A 22036-nucleotide genomic window follows, 5' to 3' on the forward strand; every position below is an offset into this window, starting at 1 on the left:
CTCTTTCCCAGCTACCTAACTATATGCCTGCTTTCATTTTGAAGATTCTCATCTGTATGTCTTGATAAGCTTTGTTTCCTCCATTAAGGAAACGATACTAGCTTTCTTCTCCTCCTTCCTTTCTCACTTACACAAAAAGACAAAAGGGGATAAAAAGCAGATGGAGAGAGAAAAATAAGGAGAAGCTTTGAGATGAGGCATGTGGGAAAAAGGGGTCTCTACTGGAAATAGCAAAGTAGACTCAGCAACTTTGCATTCATCCTTCCCAAACTATCAGAGGACTGGAAAGATAAGGATGGCACATTAGTAGAGGTCCTTACTGGGCACCATGAGTGGACATACCCAGTGACACAGAAAGGCTACCCATGTTCCTCACCAGAGTACTTCTCTCTAAAATATACAGATTGATGTTAAGAAAAGGAAACAAATCTCTCAAAGAGAGATAAAGCTTAAAAATGGTTTAAAATTGATTTTTATGGAGCCAATAGGTAGTGTGTTGGTTAAGGCACTGGATTCCCACATGACTGACCATAGTTCAAGTCCCAGATCTGGCATCTTGAAAGTCACACCAAGGGTGTATGCATATGTGCCCAAAATCCTGAAAGTAAAATGGAAGAAAAGGGATTACAGCATGGCCATCCTCCCACGATGTGATTTCTCTCTTTCCCTTCTCTGCTGAGCGTACGTGCCCTATGGCAGAAACCTAAAAGTAAATAAATAAAGAAATAAATACTGTTTGTGTTCATCTTCTTTGCCAACTTTTACATATCAACTAAAAAATAATTAATAAGCATGGAAAAGAGATACCCACATGTGAGCTGTCTTCACAGTAGAATCCTATGAAGTTTAACACTGATTTATCCATTGCAAAAATACAGTTCTAGAATTCATCTTTGGAGAATTCCTTCAAAACTTATTTTGCTAGGCTCTCCAGAAATAGTACTAATACTACTTGTCATCATCATCATTATTATCATCATCATCATCATCACTACTTGCAGTTCTCTTTTGGGATTTACATTCATTCACTGGCTAAGCAATTTATTTACCTATTATTTATCGAGGTCCTAATATTTCAGGCCTTGTGGTACATGCAGGGAGAGAAGTATTGGGGAAAATACAGAAATGGGCAATGGAGCCCAAACTTTTATGAGCTGCCACACTCATTGTGAAGGTGAAATGTACCCAAAGACACCAAGTACAATGATAATAGTATTGAATTTCTTGACCCTTATGAAGACACCAAATATACGATTTGTTGATTATTTTTCATCTCTCTCAGGCTGATAATTACATAAAAAACAACTCAGTTGGAATTGTCTTTTCCCCCTTCATCATCATTGTTGTGGTTTGAATGTGTCCCTTCAAAATTCACATATCGCTATTGTGATGGTATTAAGAAGGTGGAAACATTATCCAAGGATAGTAACTAAGAAATGGGTCTTTGGGAGGTAATTAGGATTAAATAAGATCATAAAGGTGGGTCATTGTGATTGATACTAGCGGCTTTGTAAGAAGAGGGAGAGAATTCAGAACTGACACATACTCTTACCCTCTCTTAGTGATTCTCTGCATCACTTGAAGACCCTGCAGAAAGTCCCTAACAAAAAGGCCTTCACCAGATGGTCTCCCAACTTTGGACCTCCAGAATATTGAGCTGAATTAATGTTTATTCTTTATCAGTTATCTGGTCTATGGTATTCAATAATTGCAACAGGAAAATTAACCAAAGCAATCATAGTTATTTAATAATAGCTTTACTGATAATGTATTTGCACACCATAAGATTCACCATTTTAAAGTGTACAGTTAAATGGATTTTAGTACATTCACAATTACATAACCATCACCACTATTTCAGTTTAGGACCTTTCCATTAATCCATAAAGAACCTCTGTATACATTAGCAGTGACTCTCACTCCCCTATCCCAAATCTTGCAAAAACGAATCTACATTCTGTCTCTATAGAGTCTCCTATTCTGATATTACATACAAATGGGATTAATACAAGAACTGTTTCTTTTATTGACTATCTACTTTCACTTAGCATAATACTTTAAGGTTCACCTATTTATAGTGTGTGTGTGTGTGTGTGTGTGTGTATATATATATTATTCCTTTTTCTTGCCTTTCCATTGTATAGACATATAATATTTTATTTATCCAGTCATTAATTGATAGATATTCTGATTGTTTCCACATTTTAGCTATCATTAAAAATACTATTATGAATCTTTCTATGCCAGTTTTTGTGCAAACATCTTTCCAAATTTCTATTTGGTATGTACCAAACAGTAGAATTGCTGAGTTATATGGTAGCCAGACATTTAAATTTTTGAGAAAACGCCAAACTATTTATACTACTATCAGCAATATATCATGATTTCAGTTTAACTATAGCTTTCTGAATACTTGTGATTGTCTGTCTCTTCAATTTTAGCCATCCCAGTGAGTAAGAAGTGGCATCTCATTGTGGTTTTGATTTACATTTCCTTAATGACTCATGATATTGAACAGCTTTTCATGTGCATTTTATCCTTTTGTGCATATTCTTTGGAGAAATGTCTAAACACTTTACCACTTTTACTTTGGCTATTTATCTTTTCATTATTGCTTTCAGAGAACTTCTACAGTCCGTATACAAGATCCTTATATGTATGATTTGCAAATATCTTTCCCCATTCTATAGGTTGCCTTTCCAGTTGCTTGAAAAATGTCCATTAAAGTCCAATTTCTCATTTTTTTCTTCTTCTATTGCTTTTTCTTTTGGCGTTATACCTAACAAAAACACTAATCAGGACCCAAAGTCATAAAGATTTACTGCTGTATTTTCTTCTAACAGCTTTATAAGTTTGACTATTACATTTCTATGATACTTTTAAAATTAAATTTTGTGTTTTATGTTTTATATGAAGTAGGGGGTCCAACTTTATATTTTTGTATGTAAATAAATGATTATCCCAGTACCATTTGTTGAAAATACTCCTTCCTCATTGAATTGTACTGGCACCTTTGTCACAAATCTATTATCATGAATAATGAAAAGAAGGATTTATTTCTTGATTTTTAATTTTTTTTTTTTTGAGAGGTTTTTGCTATAGGGTGCATGTGCTCGCCAGAAAGACAGAAAGACCGAAAGCGAGAAATCATACCCTGGGAGGATTAGCCACACCACGATCCCTTCTCCATTCTCCTCTCAGGATCTTGGGCACGCACGCACACACGCTCAGCGTGAATTTAAGCCACTGGGTCTGGGACTCGAACTTCCGTCAACTACATGGGAGTCCAGTGACATAGTCATTATGCCATCTGCTGGTCCCTTGATTTTCAATTTTATCACTTACCTTTTTCTATGCTTCTGTCACTACCATGGTGTATTGATTTCTATAATTTTATGTTCTGAAATTAGAAAGTATGAAACCCCCCACTTGGTCCTTTTTCAAGAATGTTTTGACTACTCTGTATCTCTTGTATTTACATATGAATTTAAGGTCAGTTTGTCAATTTCTGCAAAAGAACAGCTGGGAGTTTAGTAGATGCTGAACTAAATCTGTAGATCGATTTGAGATACACTGTCTAAACCAAATACATGGAATGTCTTTCCATTTATTTAGATTTTTCATTTCTTCCAACAAGGTTTTGTGTTTTTTAATACATGAACATCTCAAGTATTTATTAAACTTATTACTAAGTAATTTTAATTCTTTTTGTTTCTAGTATAAATAAAGTTTTTTTTTTATTTTGTATTATTGATTGTTCAGTGTTGGTGTATAGAAATACAATTTATTTTATATATTGATCTTGAATCCTACAGCCTTAGTACTATTATCAATTCTTTAATAGATTAAAAATGTTTAGGATTTTCTATATATAAGATTTTGTCCTCTGTAAATAGAGATAGTTTTACTTATTTCCAATCTGGATGCCTTTTATTTATTTCCCTGGTAAGAACACTCATTACAATAGCAGTGGCTTTGAAATGCTGCAACAGATCTTCTAGGTGGCCAGAAATATGCTAGATCTTCTATAATCATCTTATTCACAGATTTTATTTTATTGTATTTATTTATTTATTTATTTATTTATTTATTTATTTATGCCAGCTCTTCTTTGCCTCACCTGTATTTCTGCTTCAGATCATTGTAATGCTAAATAATTGCCTGGTTATCCTCAACAAATGCCTTGAAGACTGGACTTTTCTCACCAAGAGAAATTTGAGTCAGATAGAGACAAGCCTTATAACTCTCCAGGGATCTGCCCAACGGGTAAAATATTAATAAATCTCAGGAATGGGATCTTTAGGGGGAGCTTCAATTCCACACCCAGTATGGTTGTGGAAAACCAGTGTCACAGCCATTATAGGGACAGTGTGAATTGATGCTCTTTAAGACTACTACAGAGCTGGGAACCAGCAGTTAGCGTAATGGCTATGTCGCTGGACTGCCACATAGTGAACCGTGGATCGCGTCCCCGACCCAGTGGCTTAAAACTCACGCCGTGCGCATGTGCGTGTGTGCTCAAGATCCCGAGAGGAGAATGGAGGAGAAGAGATTGCAGCGTGACCATCCCCCTGGGGGGTGATTTCTCACTTTCTGTCTCTATGTCTCTCTCTGTCTGGCGAGTGCATGTGCCCTATAGCGCCCCCCCCCCCTCTAGCAAAAAACCCCCAAAAAAAAAAAAAAAAAAAACTACAGAGCTGAAGAGAGGAGCAAGGAAATAAAACAAGTCCAAATGACTTTATGCTTATTATTTCTTATCAAGATTCAGTTACTTTTCTTGCATAAATGCTTTTTAAATTGTTGGAGCCCTTTAGTTAATTTCCAGACTTTTGAAAAAGTTGATTTTGACCATTTCTCGAGTGTTCTTCACATTGCTTTTACAGAGGAGCAGATTTTCAGTGATCCTGTCTTCGCCATTTTAAGAGTGTTTCCATCATACTATTCTATCTTCTTTTTTCTCTACTTCCTAGTGCTCACCCCAAATCAGTCACTAAATGGGACCGTTGTGTTTTAATTCAATTTTCTCTGCAAGTCAAATGATCTACTGAAGTTTCCTCAATAACTCTAAGATCTTCTTGGAGCAACTTATAGTGAGATCCAAATAAAATCTTTGACTCAAAAATACAATGATTGCCATCAAATCAGGTTAATTGACATTAAAATATAACTTCGAGGAAATTTCATGGGTGAGATCGATTTTTTTTTTTCCTCAACATGTGTCATGATGCTATCAACGATGTGATATTTAATAGGTATTTTGGTCTTTGACATTAGGAAGCTTATTACTAAGAAATAAATATTAAAATCTAATGTTAAAACTCCCAAGAATAATTAGCCATAATTGTGTCTGTAAGTCTCCAAAGCCATTAGGGATTGACTTGGCCCCAAAGAGCTGCACACAGGCCTTCTTCAGCCCGCACTCTCTGCCCCTTCTTTCACTGTTAGCTCCTCTGAGGCCTGGCTTTGCTGTTCATCTTACGTTTGTTTTTATTTTCTTCCCAAACAGTAACTGGCCTCGGCTCAGATGCCGTGATCTGCTATCTCACAACCATTTTTCTGAACATAAGCAGCCTGCATTTAAAACTCTCTAGCTCATCTGTCTTCATTTGAAGACTGGGTTAAAAAATAAAATTAATGATTGCTATCAGGGAGAAGACGAGCAGCATCTTTGGTGAAAAGTAGATCTGCCACGTTTGGCCAAGGCTGACATCTTTCACCGGCTGGAAATGGCTGGATATACTTGTAAACATTATTAAAAATAATAACTTAATGTTTCCTTCCTGTGACTCGCTAGCATTAGCAAGGTAGTTCCAATTAGTATTTCCTCTGAGTGAGGGAGGCCTTTTACTTCGTTTCATTTAAAAGGGGATTTGTTTTCTAATTTTTACTTCTGCTGTTGTCAATAATAGAACAGAGCCAAATGACGGCTGCCTTCCTCTCATCACTTACATTTTACCAAGCCATGGGAAAGGAATATGCATCTTTGATTTTATTTGTTTTAGCTGTGCTTGTTCGGGAAGAGAGAAGACACATTTACATCTCTATGATCTGGACAGTGTTGCATGGAGCTTTAAAATACAAGTCAATCACATCAAGAGACTAAATCATTTTGTAGGATTTTGAGAGTGAAGGCAAGTAATTCAATGATACGTTAATAGGAATGGCAGGCAGAGGATGCTTTTCCTTGGAAAACTCAGTCTCAAGTCCCCTCAGAAGGAAAGAAGAAAGGGAGGGAAGGGAGAAGAAGGGAGGGGACAGGCAGGCACCTCCACTACCCAGATGACTTTCCTCCGGGTAGCTGCCTGTGCTTGTTGATCTTCCTTCCATTCTAGTGAGTATCTCTTTAATAGACTCATCTTGTTTTATTAAAGTCAAAAATATGTTTTTAAATGCTAAGTGAGACACGCATTATTGCAAATGCAAAGCTGTAAAATGTGTTTGGCAGCCTCAAGGTAATAATTTCTTCCAATTTCAACACAAAGTTGGTGAATATTTCAATTGATTATGTTGGGCGATCCAGTAGTCATTTAATCATATTAACATATAACTTGCATATTCAACATAATCTCACTTGCTGGCTTATCTTATATCCCAGAAAGCCTTTCCAGGCCACAGGCGCACATGCACCCACACGCTTGCATGCACACACACAGTCATTTCCTAGGGTAGGCTCTCCACTGAAGTTCTATTTCATGTCTAAGCTGTGCAAATGCCTCTGTGTGAACTGACGTAACAGAACTTTTTAATAGCAGAACAGAGCAAATCACTGTGCAGAAGATAGGAAGCATTATTTACAACATTAATTAAGTCCAAGGGGGTGGGGTGGGGGAGGCCCATGTAAATCTACTTCATTTTATTTCAAGTGCTTTTGCTTGGGGACCCACATCCTGGTCTCTTGTTTACTTTGAAATTCATGTAGCGTATAGGAGGCTGAACCTGTCAACTTTTTTTTAAGTGTTGTAATGTGCTTTAGGTTTGTCTGTTTTTCAGCTATATGAAAACATGACCAATGCTCCAGGAATTGATAAGGATCATAGAAAATAAAGGACATAGTGCAGAAACCCCACCTAATAATGCATGCCCCACTTGGGTAGTAGAAAGAAGAGGAGTCCATATTCCCTGGGACCTAAGAAAGGAGAGAGGTCAACATGGAGGCCTGTACATGGAAAGGAAGGTGCTCTCCACTCTGGAAGGGTCTACAACATGCATCGTCAGTACCCTGCAACCCCCTTAGTTCCCAAAGACTTTTGCCCTAGTTAAACAGTGGCCTGGCAAGTGCTCACCTTATCCACTGGCAAATGTGAACAGGATGGAAAAGAATTCCGAAGGATGAATAGAAAGTCTTTGTTTTATTCAGCTCGGACGGCATTCATACATCTTGTCCAGTGTTAATATTGGGTTCAAATTTAATATTTTGAGTAATTCATTGAGATGAATCCATAGGCACAGAGTCCCCTCATACATTCAATGCAGGAGGGAGCCAGAAGTTCCATAAGAAACTTGAGAGAGACAGCAAGGCTTCTTACAGGAGAAATGGTGACGATTCATGGGAGAGAGGTGAGCAGAAAAAAAATAAAGATCAGAGCAGGGAGAATGAAGAGAGAGAGACAATCAAATGTGTGGAGTAACAATACAATCCAGCATGACCCTGGCCTTATTTCATTTTGATCAATGAGTCACTCTCTTGAGAGAGGGGTAGCTAGACACTTTGCCAAGTTGCCTCAGAGTAGCAAGGCCTTATAGGAAGAAGGATTGCAATGGAATCTGATTCTGAGATTCAGAGCTGACTTGGGGCCCAGCATTGGCCCCCTGGAAACCGCACTAAACTGGATTCTAGAAACTCACAAAACAGAATTCCAAAACAACCCAGGCAGAAGCTTTTCCTCCTAATCTTTATTAGATGGCTAACACACCATGAGAGAGAAAATATTTGGAAAGTACTATATTTTCGAGTAGCACCAATTATACCAAACTTTACCTATGGATTACCCAGATAGCTTTCAGAAGGCCAAACCATTTCAAGCAGGTCCTCTGAAGAGGTGGTATCAACCATAACTTAGTAGTTGCAGTTGTGATCTTTCCATTTCTCTAGAATTAATATTCTGTTGTGGATTACAACATAGTATTTAGCCCAAAGTCTGATTTTTGATGTTTTGGGATTTCTCATAGACCTTCCAGTCAAATTAACATAAGAACCAGAAGCTCACTTGATCAGCTCTGGTTGAGTGACAGGCCCAGGAATAATTCACACTAGCCTAGTCCATGCACAATAAAATGGAAGTGGAGAGGTCTAAGAGCTCAAAGTTCCCGGCAGAGGAAGGTGACGGAGAGAAGAGATTGCAGGAGAACACGTCCTGCTGTGCCTGGTGATTTGTCGGGTATCTCAGTGTTTGTTCTGTGACAAGTTGGACTTTGGTACAAGGTCAGCTCCTGAATCTTGATGATGTTTTTTTTCCCCTTGAGCCAAGAGACATTGATCTGTACATCTAGTTTACCTTGTTTTCTTAGCCATTTGTGACACAGTACAACAGTTCCCATCGAAAAAAGTGTCATGTAAATAAATTACAACTTAGGACGTATACATTAAATAATTTTATAAATGAACTTTAAAAATGAAGGAATAAAAAATGCCAGGCCTGGCTCGTAGAGCAATAGTGATTATTCTGATCATGTTGTCATGTGTAATGAAGCACAGGCCCATCATTAATCAAAAGAACCAATCAGATAACTAATTTAGGCAATATTCTTTACCACAGGACATGTCGGTCAGTAAAAATGCATTAAAATAGCAAAAGATCAATAGCGGCCACCAGGGACCGTGTTTACAAACCGGTCTTAAACTTTAGGGTATTAAATTCTCAGTCATATTGGGTATCTGTTTGGTAAAGATAAAGGAAAACTTCAGAGAAATGAAAGTATTTTTTTTTTTTTTTTAGCTAATAGTGCGGTCATCATGTATACTGTAATAAATGTACAGAATGTTGCACTATTTTGTGATGAATGGTCAAAGTGTCCCCAGCTCCCTTCAGAAGTATTATCAAGGCTCAAACAAGGGACCATGGAATGAGCGAGGATTGACAAATTGGTTCAAAGATGGCAGTGGGAGGTAGGCACATCCTGGGTGTTTAAAGACGATTTATGTTCTGAGCAGCTGGCGTCTGAGCGCAGTGGTCTGACCTACCATGTGGTGTGTGGCACTATTTCTGTGGTGTATCTGCTACCCTATGTTGGAAATGACCGTGAGCTCTCTGGAAGGTAGGCTCCGTCCTCCTGCAGGACATACCCTCCCCTACAGCCTCAGCCTGATCCCTTTTTATAATGAACATTTCCCCTCAGACTAACAGCTCCACAAAGTGCATCCCATCAAAGTCCAAGATGTTCACATCCTTTTTCTTTCCTACAAAAGTAAATTCATTTTCAAAAAGAATCTTCTTATTGTTGATTCTACAAAGATAATAGAGTTGATTAATTATTGTTGTTTTGTTTTGGTTTTTTATTTTATTTATTTATTTATTTATTTATTTATTTGCTACAGGGTGCATGTGCTCGCCAGAAAGACAGAGAGAGACAGAGAGACAGAAAGTGAGAAATCACTCCCACGGGGGATGGTCGCACCACAATCCCTTCTCCTCTGTTCTCCTCTCAGGATCTTGAGCATGCACACACATGTGCCTGGCGTGAGTTTAAGCCACCAGATCTGGGACTTGAACTGCAGTTGGCTACATGGGAGTCCAGCCACATAGCCATTATGCCAACTGCTAATCCCAAGTTGATGAATTATTTTTGTGAGGTAGAGGGAAGGGGGCTGGAGGAATCACCACTCCTTTTTAATTTTTCTTTTCTTAGGTTTTTGTCATAGGGTACATATGCTCACTGGAGAGCTACAAAGAGAGACAGAGAGAGAGAGGCAGTGAAAGGGAAGGTGAGAAATCAACCCCAGAGGGGGATGGCTATGCCACAATCCCTTCTCCTTGATTCTTCTGGAATTTTGGGCACACATGCACACACATGCACACTTGGCATGAATTTCTAGTCACCAGGTCCAGGATTCAAACCTTGGTCGGCCATATGGGAATCCAGCTCCTTAATCAACCATGCCATCTGCTGGCCCCTGGAACCACCTTTTCTTAACTGGCACCTTCTCCAAGTGCATTTTACAACCTCTGATGATGGTCACCAGAGAGAGCCAGGTGCTTCCTCAAGCCCTCAGCCCCTGCCACTTGGTGTCATTAGTTTGAGTCAAAAGCAGTCAGGGCCAAGTGTAGGGACAGTTGCTGAAGAGTTGCTCTCCCATTGCAGGCACTGGCAATAGATGATGTGCACTGAGTCCTGCCTGAATGCCACCCATCCCCTAAGAGCTCTTTATACATTATCCTATCAGAAAATGACTGTAAGAAAGATGCACACGGCTCCTTTGTATTTTCAAACATTATTTCTAGAGCACTTACTATGCATCCAATGAGATCATCATCATTCCAGTATGAAACTCAGAAACTGACACTGATGAGTCACGACTTGGCCAATGCCGTGCACAAAGTGATAGCTCCTAACTGGAAGAGAAAAACAGAAATGAAAAGGAGGAAGGAAGGAAGGAAAAAAGGAAGGAAGAAGAAGAAAAAGACCTTTCCTCCTGACCTACTCCCTATTGTAACCATTGCTTCTACTTTTCTGTTCATTTCACAACGACCTTTCTAAACAGAAACAAGATGGCTACACTTACTGGATACTTCGTCCCCTCTTGTCCACTCTTCTACCCGTTCTTAACATGTTTCCCTGCTCACTCTCCCTTTGAAATAGCGTTGACAAGTCCTTGTGAACTCCGTGTTCCAAAATCCTTTGAATATGTCTAGGTCTTAAGCTTTTTTAAACCTTCATCACGTTTGAAATATTTAATCCCTTACTCATTCTCAAATACACTCAACCCTTGGCTCCCAGAATTTGGAGCATTCCTCTTTTTCTTTCTTCTCTTCTGTTATTCCCTCTATTTCATGATCCTTTGATGGCTCTTCCTTTTCTACACAACCTCTACATGATTCCTAGATGTTGGAGTGCCATAGCACAGAACTGGAAACAACCTAAATAGGTATCAGTAGGGTAAGTGTTAAGTAAGTTATGACACATTAACTCTATGGAATACCAAGTACTAGTTTTAAAAAACAAGTTAAATCTCAGGGCCAGCAGGTGGTGTGGTGGTTAGGGGTGCTGGACTCCCAGATGGCCAACTGCGGTTCGAGTCCCAGACCTGGCAGATTGCTTTCTCTCTCTCATTCTCACTCTGTCCCTCTCTGGTCAAATTAAAAAAAAAAAAATAGATAGATAAATATAAAGTTAAATAAAATATTCTTTAAAAAAGTTAAATCTCTATATATTGATATGAGAAGATTTCTAAGACATAATATATTAAGCACAAATAGAAGATAAATATGCTATTTAAGTATATCTAGATGTACATATAAATGCAGTGCCCCCGCTTTTTTAATGCCAGAGGGTGTGAACACAAGCACAAGGGAGAGAGAAATCCCCAATAAGATCTGGTTATGCCACAATTCTTTTTCCTCCAATTCTCCATTTCTGTAAGGATCGTGGGCATGTACATACATGGCTGATTGTTTTGTTTTGTTTTTTTAATTTGTCATTTTTTAAAATTTGCCAGAGGGCACAGACACACTTGCCAAAGAGAGACAGAGAAAGAAAGAAAGCACCTCACTGTGGGGGACAGACATGCTACAATAATTTTTCCTCCATTTCTCTCTCCTTTTAGAATTTTGAACATGCATACACAGGTGCCTGACATGTTTTCTCAAGTCATGGAGTCTGGGACCCCAATTGCACAGTTGGTCCTGTGGGATTCAACTGCCCTAACCATGATGCCATTGGTAGTATTTTAAGACACTGGGGCTGGCCATGTGGGCTGCAGCTTCTTCTGCACAGCACTTAACCACTGCACTATAGTGCTGGTTCCATGTAATGCATTTTAAAAGGTCAAAAGGTGATATACTCCATGTTATCATGAATAAAGAGAATAGAGACTTAGGGGTGGTCAAATTGGATAATACATTTTATCTCTATTGATAAGTGTTTTGTTTGGTTTGGTTTTGGTTTTGGGCTTTTGTCTTTGTTTTTGTTTTGTTTTTTTGTTTTTTGTTCTTTGGGTTTTTTTTTTTTCTTTTTGTTTTTTGGAGAGGTTTTTTTCTATAGAGCACATGCGCTCGCCAGAAAGACAGAGAGAGACAGAAAGAAAGAAATCACCCCCCAGCGAGGATGGCCACACCGCAACCCCTTCTCCTCCATTCTCCTCTCAGGATCTTGGGCACGCACGCACACGCACCTGGCATGAGTTTAAGCCACCGGGTCTGAGACTCTGAGAAATCAACCCCAGAGGGGGATGGCTATGCCACAATCCCTTCTCCTTGATTCTTCTGGAATTTTGGGCACACATGCACACACATGCACACTTGGCATGAATTTCTAGTCACCAGGTCCAGGATTCAAACCTTGGTCGGCCATATGGGAATCCAGCTCCTTAATCAACCATGCCATCTGCTGGCCCCTGGAACCACCTTTTCTTAACTGGCACCTTCTCCAAGTGCATTTTACAACCTCTGATGATGGTCACCAGAGAGAGCCAGGTGCTTCCTCAAGCCCTCAGCCCCTGCCACTTGGTGTCATTAGTTTGAGTCAAAAGCAGTCAGGGCCAAGTGTAGGGACAGTTGCTGAAGAGTTGCTCTCCCATTGCAGGCACTGGCAATAGATGATGTGCACTGAGTCCTGCCTGAATGCCACCCATCCCCTAAGAGCTCTTTATACATTATCCTATCAGAAAATGACTGTAAGAAAGATGCACACGGCTCCTTTGTATTTTCAAACATTATTTCTAGAGCACTTACTATGCATCCAATGAGATCATCATCATTCCAGTATGAAACTCAGAAACTGACACTGATGAGTCACGACTTGGCCAATGCCGTGCACAAAGTGATAGCTCCTAACTGGAAGAGAAAAACAGAAATGAAAAGGAGGAAGGAAGGAAGGAAAAAAGGAAGGAAGAAGAAGAAAAAGACCTTTCCTCCTGACCTACTCCCTATTGTAACCATTGCTTCTACTTTTCTGTTCATTTCACAACGACCTTTCTAAACAGAAACAAGATGGCTACACTTACTGGATACTTCGTCCCCTCTTGTCCACTCTTCTACCCGTTCTTAACATGTTTCCCTGCTCACTCTCCCTTTGAAATAGCGTTGACAAGTCCTTGTGAACTCCGTGTTCCAAAATCCTTTGAATATGTCTAGGTCTTAAGCTTTTTTAAACCTTCATCACGTTTGAAATATTTAATCCCTTACTCATTCTCAAATACACTCAACCCTTGGCTCCCAGAATTTGGAGCATTCCTCTTTTTCTTTCTTCTCTTCTGTTATTCCCTCTATTTCATGATCCTTTGATGGCTCTTCCTTTTCTACACAACCTCTACATGATTCCTAGATGTTGGAGTGCCATAGCACAGAACTGGAAACAACCTAAATAGGTATCAGTAGGGTAAGTGTTAAGTAAGTTATGACACATTAACTCTATGGAATACCAAGTACTAGTTTTAAAAAACAAGTTAAATCTCAGGGCCAGCAGGTGGTGTGGTGGTTAGGGGTGCTGGACTCCCAGATGGCCAACTGCGGTTCGAGTCCCAGACCTGGCAGATTGCTTTCTCTCTCTCATTCTCACTCTGTCCCTCTCTGGTCAAATTAAAAAAAAAAAAATAGATAGATAAATATAAAGTTAAATAAAATATTCTTTAAAAAAGTTAAATCTCTATATATTGATATGAGAAGATTTCTAAGACATAATATATTAAGCACAAATAGAAGATAAATATGCTATTTAAGTATATCTAGATGTACATATAAATGCAGTGCCCCCGCTTTTTTAATGCCAGAGGGTGTGAACACAAGCACAAGGGAGAGAGAAATCCCCAATAAGATCTGGTTATGCCACAATTCTTTTTCCTCCAATTCTCCATTTCTGTAAGGATCGTGGGCATGTACATACATGGCTGATTGTTTTGTTTTGTTTTTTTAATTTGTCATTTTTTAAAATTTGCCAGAGGGCACAGACACACTTGCCAAAGAGAGACAGAGAAAGAAAGAAAGCACCTCACTGTGGTGGACAGACATGCTACAATAATTTTTCCTCCATTTCTCTCTCCTTTTAGAATTTTGAACATGCATACACAGGTGCCTGACATGTTTTCTCAAGTCATGGAGTCTGGGACCCCAATTGCACAGTTGGTCCTGTGGGATTCAACTGCCCTAACCATGATGCCATTGGTAGTATTTTAAGACACTGGGGCTGGCCATGTGGGCTGCAGCTTCTTCTGCACAGCACTTAACCACTGCACTATAGTGCTGGTTCCATGTAATGCATTTTAAAAGGTCAAAAGGTGATATACTCCATGTTATCATGAATAAAGAGAATAGAGACTTAGGGGTGGTCAAATTGGATAATACATTTTATCTCTATTGATAAGTGTTTTGTTTGGTTTGGTTTTGGTTTTGGGCTTTTGTCTTTGTTTTTGTTTTGTTTTTTTGTTTTTTGTTCTTTGGGTTTTTTTTTTTTCTTTTTGTTTTTTGGAGAGGTTTTTTTCTATAGAGCACATGCGCTCGCCAGAAAGACAGAGAGAGACAGAAAGAAAGAAATCCCCCCCCAGCGAGGATGGCCACACCGCAACCCCTTCTCCTCCATTCTCCTCTCAGGATCTTGGGCACGCACGCACACGCACCTGGCATGAGTTTAAGCCACCGGGTCTGAGACTCGAACCGCAGTCGACTACATGGAAGTCCAGCGACATAGCCAATACGCCAACTGCTGATCCATCTACTGATAAGAGTTAGGAAAATGAGGCATGTCTCCTGTAATTAAAGACTAAAAGGATATTTTAAATAAATAACTAGGGGAGTACGTTTAGGCTCACTCCTTAGTGACAGTCCACAGTCCTTTTACTACTCTTCACTTTTCAGACAATTCAACTGCTTAAATCTCATCCAAGAGGGCATTTCAAAAAGTTCATGGAGTGGGGTCAGCAGGTGGCACAGTGGTTAAGGTGATAGACTGCCAAATGGCAGACTGTGGTTTGAGTCCTGGTCCCAGTGACTTGAAACTCAAGCTGGGTGTTTGTGCATGCATGCCCAAAATCCCCAGAAGATAATGGAGGAGAAGAGATTGCAGCCTGGTCATACCCCATGGGGGATGATTTCTCATTTTCTGTCTCTCTGTCTCCAGCGAGTGCAGACACCCTATAGCAAAAATCTCTCAAAAAAAAAATTGTGGAGAATTATATTAAAGTAATAGTTTATTCTGCTGCCAAAAAATAAGAAAAAATATAAATCTATGCGGGTTTTTTCACCATACACATTTTCCATGAATTTTTGAAGATCTCCTTCCTATTTGAAAGTATCTCTAGTTTTTTTAGATTCAGTTTGGCTTATGAGCTCCAGACGAGTCCAGATTCTATATGGATTCTCTATCAAAAATATCATCATTAGCTTTGCAAATTTTTCCTTGACCAATTAAAACATGTTTTCTCTCCACTTGAATTTGCCTCTTGCCTGGTAGGTCAAACTCTTGACAAGCTACACGGATCCCTATCTCCTCCTCCCACTTCACACTTGGTCTGTTCAATGAAGTTGGAACTTTTACCTTTCCAAAGTTCACCTGAAATCAATCCCTCCTTCTCTGTCAAGTCTTCACTGTGACACTGAGTCAAACTACCCCTATGCCTCACCGACACTACCACCATAGCCTCCTGGTGGATTTCTCTGGGTCTGCTCTTGCTGCTATCCAGTCAGTTATCTACCCGCCTTCAGGGTATCACACAAGCTGGACCTGTCACCTTCCCAGATACCTGCTTCTCAAGGCACTCTGCTGCACGTCAGCCCTTCCAGCGATAGCCAGTATAGAATGGCGCTGGTGAGCAAAGGCTCCTCAGCTATGGTAAGCTTATTCCTCAGCTCAGTCTTCTTTTAAAAGGAGGTTAAGAGTAACCTGTTGGATGAAGGGAGAGAGCAAAGGCGAAACATAGACACAACTATGTGAAAATACTACCGAAAGAGTTTCCTTTGGCCTAGAGAAATGTGGATGTTCTAGAATGCTCCCAGCATTATGACTGAGATGAGACAATATGCAGCTCAGGTCAGATCTCTGTGTTCCCAAAGTTTTGTTCTACAGAACCAGAGAGTAACCCTAGGCAGTAGAATCAGGCCTATCATCCAAGTCAAACCTATAAGACTCTCTGCATTTGTTTCGAAAGTATAGATGGCTTTGAGCCAATTCCACAAGAAAACACAGAATTTCGTTCTCTGCAGAATTTTAAAATGCTTGTTCTCTGGAGCCCTTATTCTGAAATGAGATTCAAAATTAAATAGAATGAGACCAAACAAGTTGCATTTTCCAGAAGGCACTATCTAGATAATTGACTTGGTTTCATGAAGTACAACTCAAAAACTTGATAAGACAATTCCTGTAAAGAGACTAAAGTGAAGTTTTAGGAAAATAATGTGACAATCATGTCAAGTTACTATAAATAAGAAATAAATGCATTTTATAACAGAATTTTTGAAAATGCTCTTGTGAGGAGACTTTATTAAGCTTTATTTTAGTGAGAAGTTCAGAACTGGAAGTTGAAGACTCTAGCACTAAGATGTGCATGGATAGTGTAGAGTCAATGCATTTTTTAAGAATTGTTTGGTATTGACATGGAAGCGTATGTATTATATGAACAAAATTTTGTTAAAAATCATACTAAAAGAAAAAAAAAGCATTAGTTAACACTCTAGATGGCCAGCGTATTGGGGAATCCAAACAGTGTGATTTCTGATATGCTAGACAGATTTCATGTGTCCTTTAGCCCACAGTGGTTCAGCTGTATGAGAGATATGAAAGTACGTATGAGAAACCCACCAAAAGCCCATGGTACGGAATCTCTTAGATAGCCAGAAGTCATTTATTAATAAAGCTATTGACATGTTTTAATATTTATAGTTATTTACCTTGCAAAGGAACTGAATCAGGGAGTACAGAGATCAAGTCACTCGGGAGAGGGAGTATTTACCTAGGCTAATAGCTTCCTTTGGAGGACAGGCAAATAAGAGCAGAGGCTGAGAGAGGCCACAGAAGCCCTTTTCAAGGACTCCTGGGAACACTCAGAGAAGAGCACTTCCAGCATTGATGCTTCTCATGCCCAGTGCCACCTCTTGTCCCTGTCCTGTGTCCCAGTGAAGGAGAACAGGGTACCACACTACAGCACTCTAGCTCCTGAGTTGGGCATCCTTGTCATTGATAGTTGGAATCTAGGTCCTAATTTTGCTTTCTCTTCTCAAACCTGATCTACATTATCCTTCTTCACAGACCACTCTCACCATGAAAGAAATAAGAAGTAATATATCAGGCCAGAAGAGGGGAACCCCAAGGAAGTGTGAGGGGAAGGAAATACTAGGGGTTTTAGAAACAGACAGAGGGAAGGGATTGCCAGGCAATGGCTTTGTGATACTCTTTAAGGGTCTGCTTCAGTAGCCTCCTAGTCAGCCAAGTTAGACTAAGTTTTACTGTAGAAACAAAAATAAACAAAATAAAACAACAGAAATACACACATTTCTTGTTCTTATTCCTCTCTCATGTAATTGGTAGAGGGTTCCATCATCATACTGCCAAGGATTCCGGCTGATTGGTGGTCCATCTCAACATCTGTCTCTATGAGTGTCTGGTATGGGAAAGACAGATCTGAAAGGACCCATACCAGTTATAGCACTCTGGCTACAGCCCACTTACCAGTAATAGCCTCATGGTCAGCCCTAAATTCAAGGGGGAAGAAGAGTACAATTCTACCATAACCCTAGCAGGAGTCTGAGGGATCACAGAGTGGGAGAATATCTGCCCTAGCTCCTCTGGACAGAGCTCAGGGATGATTCAGATCAATAAGAGAGGTAACCTTGAATCACTGCTATCCCACCGTCTGGACTTGGTATAGTTTGAAAGACTTTGCTCAAATTAGGAAAACACTCATCAACCTCTAGAACTGCAAGGCGGTAGACTGGATTGCCATGAGATCATTTTGTTACAGATTGGGCATCTCTGCTTTCCACAAGAGATGGCAAAGGACTGGGCTGGCGTGTTATGGCCATTTATTCAGTAGTCCTCTATGAGGCACTTCAGCAAGAATAATGTTGGTGATTCCGTAGCAGCCAATTGGCGCTTCAAATGTGATAGGATATCAAGGAGAATGGAGCCCAAATGAGGTCTTGTTGGTTAGGCAGCATTTGTTATGTTACCATTCTGTCCCATATTATAATTTTGTCTAGCAGGACTCAGCTGTGCTTATAAGATGAGGAAACACTAACATTTGGGTTCTCCTAATATGAGCCTTTTTTTTCCAGCTACATTGGACCAAGGGCTAAAGGAATTGAAAGCAAACAAGAAAGTGATTCAATTAGGAGCTGGAACTGAAGTTGGAGGAGGGGTTAAGAGAGAATTGGTCAGGGATGACAGAATGGAAGGAGCCAGTGGATTGCAGACACCCTCAGGTCTAAACACAATGATGGCAGGAGGTGAGGAAGTAGACCGAGAAGTCAGGAAGTTGTGGTTGGAGTTGTTGATAGGTAAGTGTGTTTATAATAACTGGTGGTCAAGGAATGGTTGGAAGCAATGATGACTGTAGCTCAGGTGTCAAGAAATTGGACATTTCATGTGTTCAAGTGAGAGCATCCACACAGAATGCCAAATTCACATGGGATCCTGGGAAGAATGAGGGTCACAGGTAAAAATGCAAACAAAGAGCTGAAGTCTGCACTGGCAAAGAGAGTACAGCCTGAATAGGGACAGCAACAAGCAAGGAATGCGTGTGGTATGGCTTAATGGCAGGGCCATTCGTGGAGCAGGGTTTTATTTTATAAACAATAGTATAGTGTTGTCATTTTCTGGAAGTGGTGAAGGAGACTGGTAAAGTCCCAGCACCTATCTTACAAAGGCGAGATTTTCAGGCTATGAGAAAATTCAGAGACAGCACTGAAAAGGGCTGCAAAGAAAATGCTGTGTTCTGTGGAGATCCTGGTTTTAGTTCTCAGCAGGACGCCCCAGGGAGAAAGACTGGTGTGTGTGTGCAGATGGCAGCTTGGAAAGCAGCTTACTAATCACTACGTTGATCAATTGATGGTCTGGAAGACTGGCAAGAGGCAGGGTGCAGAGAAACTTGGACTCCATGGAGCTACGGGACAAAAATCCAAGGAGGTGATTCAGAAATTGCTGTGTCATAATTTTTCAACCCAGTGTGAATTTGCGTCCTGTGTTCTGAAGAGTATCTACCTTGGGACAATTGCAGCATTGAGAGCAGAAGCAACTTAGCAACAACCCTTCTTTCTGCCACTATGGAAAGCTAAAACCTACGTCCAGTTTATGTTGGGTGCCTGGGGAAGATGTGAAAGACATGGAATTCTTGGAACAAGACTGAGAGAAAGAGGCAGACAGAAAAGCAGAAAATTTCCCCAAGTCTAGGAAGAGTCAGCCGATGGCCCATTCTCTTGAAATAGCTGCTGGAAAGAGCCCAAAGCCCTACATGGAGTATGAAAGAGGTGAAGTTATCAGACTCCACAACCCTATGCAAACTCAGACAACAGAAATGTCAGCATAACCAGGAAGGCCCAGAGAAAGGCTAGACCTTCTCCGTGCCTCTACCTTGTCAGTGCCTGGGACATGGCCTTAGATCTCTTCTCATCCTGTGGGTCTGAACAGCACAAAGCTTAGAGATCATTGCTAAGATACCTGGTCAAGACCTCACCCTTTTATACAATCCACAACCCAGAAACATCCATTCTGGTCCCTTTTATTGACCAAGTCATTGAGGTATGTGACCACACCTCTGTGCATGCAAACTAATTCATGCTTATAGGAATGATAAAGTTGGTCATGCGATGAAGCCAGGAATAAAAGCCTTTACTACTTTCCTGTGATCTAATCCTTTCGATCACTGACAGTCTGCAAATTGCTATCACTGGAGTATTTCTTACTAATACTTTCCTAAAGGAACCAGAAAATGATGTAGCACTTACATCACTGGACTCTCATATGACTGATTGTGATTTGAGTCCTAGACCCAGTGGCTTGAAAATCACACTGGGCACATGTTGTGTGTATGTGTGTCCAAGATCCTAGGAGGAGAATGGAGGAGAAGGGATTGCAACCTGTCCATCTCCTTGGGGGGCTGATATCTCTCCCTCTCACTATGTCTGTCTCTCTCTTTGGTGAGGGCATGCACCCTCAGGCAAAAATCTCTTAACAACAACAACAACAAAAACTAATACTTTCCTAAAGAGACTGTGGGTGAAAGGTGTGTAGCCTTCATATGGATGCTCTTTACTTCCTATTTTGTCACATTCTACCTATCCTTTAGATCCCATTTCTGAAAACTTTTCTGGCCAAACTCTACCTTCCTCTAAACTCCAGTAGATCATATTCTCCTTCCCTTTCTCTTTCTTATTTTGTTTATTGCCAGAGGGTACATGTACTTACCTGAGAAAGACAAAGAGACAAAAATGGAAAAAGCACCTCCTTCCTCCCAATGGGGCATGATCATACCAAAGTCCCTTCTCCTTCATTTCTCTATCTTGTTGGGATCTTGGGCACCCTCACATGTACATGTACCTGGTGTGTTTTTCAAGTTGCTGAGGCCAGGATTCAAATCATGGTCAGCCATGTAAGATCTAGCTTCTTTTAACCACCACGGGGCTGACTCTCTCCTCTTTTGATGGAGAGACCCTACCATGGCAAGTCTGTCTAGGAAGTTTTAGAATCTCTTTGTTTCTTGTGTTATTAAAAGAGTTTGCATGCAGGAATGTTTTATCTCAAGTAGCATATACTCTCCACCACTACTCTTTGCCACTCTGGTCACCCAATCCCTGCACAGGCCTTAACCCAAGTCAAGGTTCTCAACAAGTATTTGTTTTTGCCGTTAGAGACCCATTGACCAAAATATGAAGCAAAACTCAGAAAAAAACATAGCTTAATGATATGGTTTAGTTAATGACGTGTCTTCCACAGGCTCATGTGTTGTAATTTGGTCCCTAATGTAATGGCATTGAAAGGTGGTGAGACCTTTAGGAGAAAGACCCACCTTCAATATGGGCAGGCAACTCCAATCAGCTGGGAGCATGGGAGGTACAAAAAGAATAAGTGTAAAAGTCTGTTTTTCCACTATGTCTCTGTCTCTCTCTCTCCTTCTCTGCACATGACTAACCTGTCTGCTTCTCTAAGCTTAGCATCAGAGGTTGGTCAAATGCCAGGCATATGCCCTTAGACTTTCCATACTCCAGAACCATGAGTTCAATAAACCTCTGTTCTTTACAAATCACTCAGGCTGATATTTTTGTTTAGCATCATTGATGATGGTGAAGGCTTCATTTTTCTGTTGTTGAATGTGTATAGGTACAAGATAGAAATGAATGGCATCCCTCTGTCACCCCTAGTGTACCATGTTCCCCACTTGTAGCTAGCTTCAAGTGAAAAAAGGATTGATGAAAAAAAATGGCAAGGAAGGTTAGAGCCTAGATTCCTCAAAAATATACTATACCTCCCAGGTGCAATGTCAAAGAAACAGCTTTTAAAACTACTACCTGAGCCAGATCAGGAGGTCATAAATTATGTTGGAAACTGAAGCAGTGAATATCTCTATTTCTAACTAAACACAACTTCCCCATATTTTTTCCTCAATGAATGTCAGAGCTTATTTTATTGGATGTAATTCAATTACTTTTTTCTATCCCATTAAAAAAAAATAGCTCATTCAAATCAGACCAAGATTCCTTTCCATTTTTGGCTTGTTGACAGCATCTTTTGTACCCAGCTAAGCAGTCTTTGCAGCAGTTGGCACAGCTCCTGCTCTGAGGGCAGGATTTAGAACAGATGCCGACTTTCCCAAGTCAGGATGCTACTGAGTTCTCTGCTGATTAGTAGGCTGCATAATTAGATGTGACAGCCTGGAGATTCCTGGCCACAAACCATTCCT

At 40.1% G+C, this 22036-nt stretch overlaps 1 long non-coding RNA gene across 1 annotated transcript in view; it reads right to left on the reverse strand.

The window, feature by feature from the left end:
- The window catches only part of LOC102502537 (uncharacterized), a 32856-nt gene extending 22303 nt beyond the window's left edge, over positions 1-10553 (reverse strand). The window contains exon 1 of the long non-coding RNA XR_337334.2: positions 10449-10553. This is a non-coding gene — a long non-coding RNA (uncharacterized LOC102502537). The remainder of the gene's footprint in view (positions 1-10448) is intronic.
- Positions 10554-22036: the final 11483 nt, after the last annotated feature.

Source organism: Tupaia chinensis, unplaced genomic scaffold (genome assembly GCF_000334495.1).
Source record: "Tupaia chinensis unplaced genomic scaffold, TupChi_1.0 Scaffold145396_1, whole genome shotgun sequence".
NCBI classification, from domain to species: domain Eukaryota; kingdom Metazoa; phylum Chordata; class Mammalia; order Scandentia; family Tupaiidae; genus Tupaia; species Tupaia belangeri.